We start from the raw sequence: 5,842 nt of genomic DNA, 5'->3' as shown, positions 1-5,842 counted from the left end.
ATTCTCATTATACTATTTTTCAGGCTTTAAAAATAGATTTGTTATCTGCCTCTGTAAAACACAACCAAATGACATAATAAACACTTTAAATAAAGAAGTAATTTAAGAAATAATAGAGAAGCAGTAAGAAATGCATTGACATATTAGAAAACACCTGAGTGTGAAGTCTGTTAATTATTCTTTTTAATTATTTCACAGAATTGTTATTTTCTAAAAAAGAAAATCTACTTATAGCTACTGCTTTAATTACTTTAATCACTGTAATACTTTTATTAATTTACTGAGGGTGGCTCAGGCAAAGGTTGCGAGTTATAATTAATTTGAAACTTTCATAAAAAAGATAAATCTGATGATAAATCTGGCTAATGTCTGCTGGTCTCCTGCGGTTTTAAAACTGATGGTGTCTGAATGCAAAGGCTGGATTACAGGTGATCGATGCTACAGACTAACACTAATACATCAGGATAAACTTGCAAAAAAGATGAATAACTTCTTTTTCTTGTTTTTTTTTTTTTTTTGGGGGGGGGGGGGGCTGGGGTATAGAAGCAGAGAAGGCCTCTGGACTTTTCTCTGATTAGTCTCCGTCTCCACACACAGTAGCCCACGGGGCTCGTACTGTACGGTGACTAGGGCCGGGCGGGTGGGGGTGGCGTGGGCCGTCTGTCTGTCAGGGTCTGGGTGCCTCCTGTAATGATGCGGCGGCGCCCTGCGCCCTGCTCCCTGCTCCCTGCTCGCTGCTCCCTGCTTGGGTCCCGGGACAGGGCCGGTGGCAGGGTATCAGGTAGACCAAGGTCCTGTATAAAAGCGGCCCCTATGAATTATAAATCACAGGGCACCGGAGCCACTGCCTGTGGGATGCTGAGGGGGCGAGGGGGGACATGTTCCCGGAACAAAGGACAGGAGAGGGAGGGGTCATGCCGAGGGAGGGAGGGGAGGGGTGGGGGTCAGGTGGAGTGGATGGGATTGGGTGGGGTGGGGTCGGAGATGTGAGTTAGTGTGTGTGTGTGTGTGTGTGTGGGTGTGGGTGTGGGTGTGTGTGTGTGTAGAGGGGTGGGGGGTCTAAAAGCTGATGGAAAGCTGATGGGGTATAGAAGATTCTCATTGGTTTGTCTGAGTGTGTTGTCTTGCTCTTGGTCTTTGTGCGTATTGTGGTTGTGTCAGCTGCATTTCTCTCTGCAGAGTGCTCGGTTTCCTGTGTTATACATTTCAGATGGTCATAAAGGGAACATACAGAGAGGTCCTCTGATGTAAATACTGTTATGGGCGTTGCATTTGACTATGCCAAGTAGGCGACCACTTCCTGTTCACAGAGTGTTTTGCTAAATATACCATCAGTCATTTGTAGCCTTATATGATTAGATTTATTTACCTTCTGTAGGGTAAGTCAGTGAATGCTATCCAGACAGCTTGCTTAGAGACATTTTTGGCATTGCTGGAATGCTTGGCCCCAGACACTTTCTTTTTCATGGTGCAGAGGTGGGTGGATCAGGCTTGTTGAGTCAGATTGTGTGTTCTGGAGGAAGTCTTTTTTGGAATATGTGTGTGAACCGGTGCCACTGTACTAGCCAGCATGGTGAGTGTGAGTCTGTTTGCGTGTGTGTGTGTGTGTGTGTGTGCATGCGTGTGTATGCGTGCGTGTCCGCATCTATGCCTCTGTGTGTGTGGGTGTGCATCTGTGTCGACACCTAAGTTTGTGTGTGTGTGTTTGCCTGTGTCGACGCCTGTGTGTGTGTGTGTGTGTGAGCATATGCCAGCACGGTCATGTAGGTGGGTGTGCCTGCCCGCTGGTCCTGCCAGGTTTGGTCAGGGGACCGGTGGACCCTCCCTCCCATTGGTCAGTCCTGGCTGGCCTCAGCCCGGTTGGTGGCGATTGAATGGAAATATTGTTTTTTTTTTTTTCGGGCCGTGGCTGATGAAAGGTTGATTGATATGGTGTCAGGAGCTCTGTGATGGATTAAATTGTGTGTGCAGACGGCTGTGGCCCAGGCCAGTCATGGCTGTTGCTGCTTCTCTCTCTCTCTCTCTCTCTCTCTCTCTCTCTCTCTCTCTCTCTCTCTTCTCTCTCTCTCTGCGAGCCACCGGCGCGGCAGCTTTAAGAAAATTTGATTTTGGCAGCTCAGAAACACACGGCAGCCCCTTTCTCTCCGCTGCCTGGCTTCCATTTAGTTTGAGAGTGCACAAGTGATTCTTTATTGGATGAAATCTGCGCTGGATTGGATAAAGTGTTAGAGCGCTGAGCCATCTATCACCATCACCGCCCCAGCTCCCGTTTCGTCTTAAAAGAAAAGAATGAAAGCAAAAAAAAGGGCAAAAAGAGAGAAAACACAGTAAAAAGAGCACCCTGAGAGAGACAGGCCACAGGATGTCGCAGATTTGAAAATGAACTGCAGGGAGTGTGGTGGGGGTGAAGAATATATATATCTGTCTTTTGTATCCTCCATTTCCTCCCCAAGCTAAGCCGGTTGCCTCGGTGAAATACTTCCAAGCCTTTTCTCCATAGAGATCATGCCCTTTTTCCCTTTGAGTGTTTATGACAGTGGACGGCTTCTGTCCTGCTCTCCAAAATGGCCATACACTTCCCAAGCCGAGAGAGAGAGAGAGAGAGAGAGAGAGAGAGAGAGAGAGAGAGAGAGAGAGAGAGAGAGAGAGGTTCAACACTAGAGGATTCACCACCTCAGAGTTCTCAGCAGCGTTGACATCTCGGGAGGGGGGCGGGGGGATCGATCGCACTGCCCCGTTCCGTCCTGCCCTGGCCATCCGTTTCCCCTGTGCTCAGCCCTCTGAATCAACAGAACCCTTTCAGGTTCCGGTGAGTTGACTGCTCGGCCTGGCGGCTTGTGGTCCGACTGGCTGGCCCGGCCGACGTAGTTTGTCGTGTCGTGCGTCGTCCCTGTTCCCTTCCCTCGAACCAATTAGCTGCTGATGTTTGTTTGCTCAGAGCTGACCACATCAACAGCCATTCATTTTTAAACACGCGCAGCCCTCCCTCCCTCCCTCTCTCTCTTCCCTTCTTCGCTGCCCATTAATGCCATGCTCTAAAGAGCAAATGGACATGGATTTAGCTCAGGGCGATGCTGCTGCAGCATTGAGCACATCCGCCCAAGACAAAAAAAAGAGAGCAAGCAAGGGAGGGAGGGAGGGAGGGAGGGATGGAGAGTAAGGGAGAGAGAAAAGAAGAGCGTAAGTAAGTTTGAAAGAAAAGGAGGTGATGACGGAGGGTAGAATTATTTAAAAGCACAAACTCCTATGTATTTCATTTGCTCATCCATAATTCATGGGGAAGTAGGCTTCAGACCATGTAAATCTGTTAGGAGGCGGCCTCGTTTCAAAGCCTTTAACTCTAAAATGTCTCTGTGGCTGGAGTGTCCTAAGGCACTGTGCCCCCCCTGGCCCCCGGCCCATAGCACCCCCCCCCCCCCCCCCACACACACACACACCCTTAATAAATCATGAGTGAGTCTGAGGAGCACTTATGGGCCTGGCCAGAGCCCCCTTAATGAGGCTGGGGAGATGGGCTCGGCCGAAAAGCCCACAGAAATATTTTATTAAGAGCATTTAAACACATGACAACTACTCGCTGATGTACAACCACATTTGAGGGCCGCCAGATCACGTCCGTGTCATGGATAGCTGGAGAGAGCCAGGCTAGGATGGTTGGTGGAGGTTTGGCCAGTGTGTGTGTGTGTGTGTGTGTGTGTGTGTATGTGTGTATATGTATGCACGTTGGGAAGCAGTGATTCGTGGAGGCTGAAGAATGTTGTTTTTTCCCTTTTTTCTGAGTCAAGGTTGGTTGATTCTGCTCTCTCTCTCACTCTCTCTCTCTCTGTCTCTCTCTCAGTCTCGTGAAGGACGCCTTCTTGACCACAAACCCGGCCCCTAGAATAAGAGATTAAAATGCACTAAAAATAATCCCTGCGACCAGACGATGTTGTGATGGTGGTCCCTCACAGAGCAGCACTCTAGATCAGGCAGTTGTCACCCTGAGCCACTGAACTCCAGGGGTCATGCTGCAGGCTGCACAACCTGACCCACAGAGCTTCCACTTCTAAGACGTTTAAGAAAATAACAAGCTCTCATTTCTCTTCCACTTTATTACACTACCTATGTGCTCTCCTCAAAGTTCATTTCACTGTGATTATATTTATAGTGATTGCTCTACAAGTTGTAAAATGGGGGAGAAGAGCTTTGGAGACACTCCTGGTTAACTAAAGAGGGAGATGGTATCAGTGGGCCGCGTCCAGAATCTCTTTGATACAGTGGAAGACTATCATTAAAGTGATGCTCGGGCCCTCAGCGATAAATCCACAATTCCAGACTGTCTGACCAAGGATAATGGCAAGTGCATTGTTAATGTGTCATTTTTTTAATAAGTTGGAAAATTGCTCAGGCCCTTCCCACAAAGGGAAGATTGAGCGCCAGCTCCCTGACAGTAATAATAAAAGGTGAGAAAGCCTTTTCTCTTGCGCTCCTTTTAACTTTCCAACATCCAAAGAGTGAAGCAAACTAGCAGCTTTTTAAAAAAAGAAAAAAAAAATCATTACGCGGTTGTTTCATCTGCCGCTCTCTCCCCCCTCGCAGAAACAGTAGGCTGATTAAAGGTGACTAAAAATCTAAAAACTGGCCAAGATGTTCCTCTTTTCTCTCTCTCTTTCTCTATCTCTCTCTCTCCTTTACTCTCTCTTCTCACAACTTTTATTTTTAATGGAAAATCTGCCCCAAGCTCGTTTACTCTGCAACAGAGGGATATAAATGTTTTAAAAATGTAACTGAAAAAAGGGAAAAAAAGAAAGGGAAGAAAGGGGAATGGAAGAAGGAAAGGACGGGTAATCGGAGAAAGATTTTAATCTTAATAATTCATAAAGCATTCCCTCAATCTGCTTTTTCCCCTCCTCTCCCTCTCCTCACTACTTACCTCCTCTCTCTCATCTCTCTTGACTGCTGTTTGATGAAGACACAGGCTGGATTTTTTCTTGCCATGTGCAAGGTAAATGCAGCAGTTGGGGGCTCTGTGTAGATCTCTTTGTGATAAGGGAAGTCACAGAGCGGCCTCTGAGTGTGTGTGTGTGTGTGTGTGTGTGTGTGTGTGTGTGAGTGTGTGTGTGTGTGTGTGTGTAGGGAAGGGGGGTTTTGAAACAACATTATAGTGATATAGTGGAGTGGGAGAGAAGGGTATGGACTGAAACAAGGTTAGCAGCAACACTAGGAGGAGGTGAAGCCCAGGAGGGTCTGTGTGTGTGTGTGTGTGTGAGAGAGAGAGAGAGAGTGTGTGTGTGTGTATGTGGGAGAGAGAGAGAGGGAGAAAAAAGAGTGTGTGTGTGTGTGTGTGTGTGTGTGTGTGTGTGTGTGTGTGTGTGTGTATACACACCTGTGTACATGTGGGAGTGCAGACATTGCTGTGCGGAGATGTACACAGAATTGTATGTGTGCATGCTTATCTGGTTCTGTATGAGAGCTTGTGCATCAGGTGACTGACTGGGCGCTCCATGTTTGTGGCCAGAAGTGCTGGCCCACTAAGATTCCATCCCCCCTGCCTGGCCTGCCTGCCTCCCTCTGAAACGCGCACACATTACAACAAGTCTAATTGTCAGTTGTATCACTCTCATCCCTGAAGAGATCACTGGGACTTTCATTGTTCATTCACAAATGTCTCGGGGCTGAGGAGATATTCAGAATATTCTACTGCATCTCTCCATGTTAAAGTTAAGTGTTATAAGCAGGCTCTGCTCTGCTCTGCTCTCTCTCTCTCTCTCTCTCTCTCTCTCTCTCTCTCTCTCTCTCTCTCTCTCTCTCTCCTCTCTCTCTCTCTCTCTCTCTCTATCTCTCTGTCTGACATTTCAATTGA

General features: G+C 47.6%; 1 long non-coding RNA gene across 1 annotated transcript; it reads left to right on the top strand.

Annotated features, from left to right (window-relative positions):
• Nucleotides 1-3,703: 3,703 nt before the first annotated feature.
• Nucleotides 3,704-5,385, top strand: LOC121682247. The gene is made up of 3 exons (XR_006022482.1): nucleotides 3,704-3,722; nucleotides 4,579-4,583; nucleotides 5,309-5,385. It is a non-coding gene; the product is annotated as an uncharacterized LOC121682247 (long non-coding RNA).
• Nucleotides 5,386-5,842: the final 457 nt, after the last annotated feature.

This window comes from Alosa sapidissima, chromosome 14 (genome assembly GCF_018492685.1).
Source record: "Alosa sapidissima isolate fAloSap1 chromosome 14, fAloSap1.pri, whole genome shotgun sequence".
Taxonomy (NCBI): domain Eukaryota; kingdom Metazoa; phylum Chordata; class Actinopteri; order Clupeiformes; family Clupeidae; genus Alosa; species Alosa sapidissima.
Note: the sequence above shows the minus strand (reverse complement) of the source record. Positions and strands in the feature narration are given on the sequence as shown.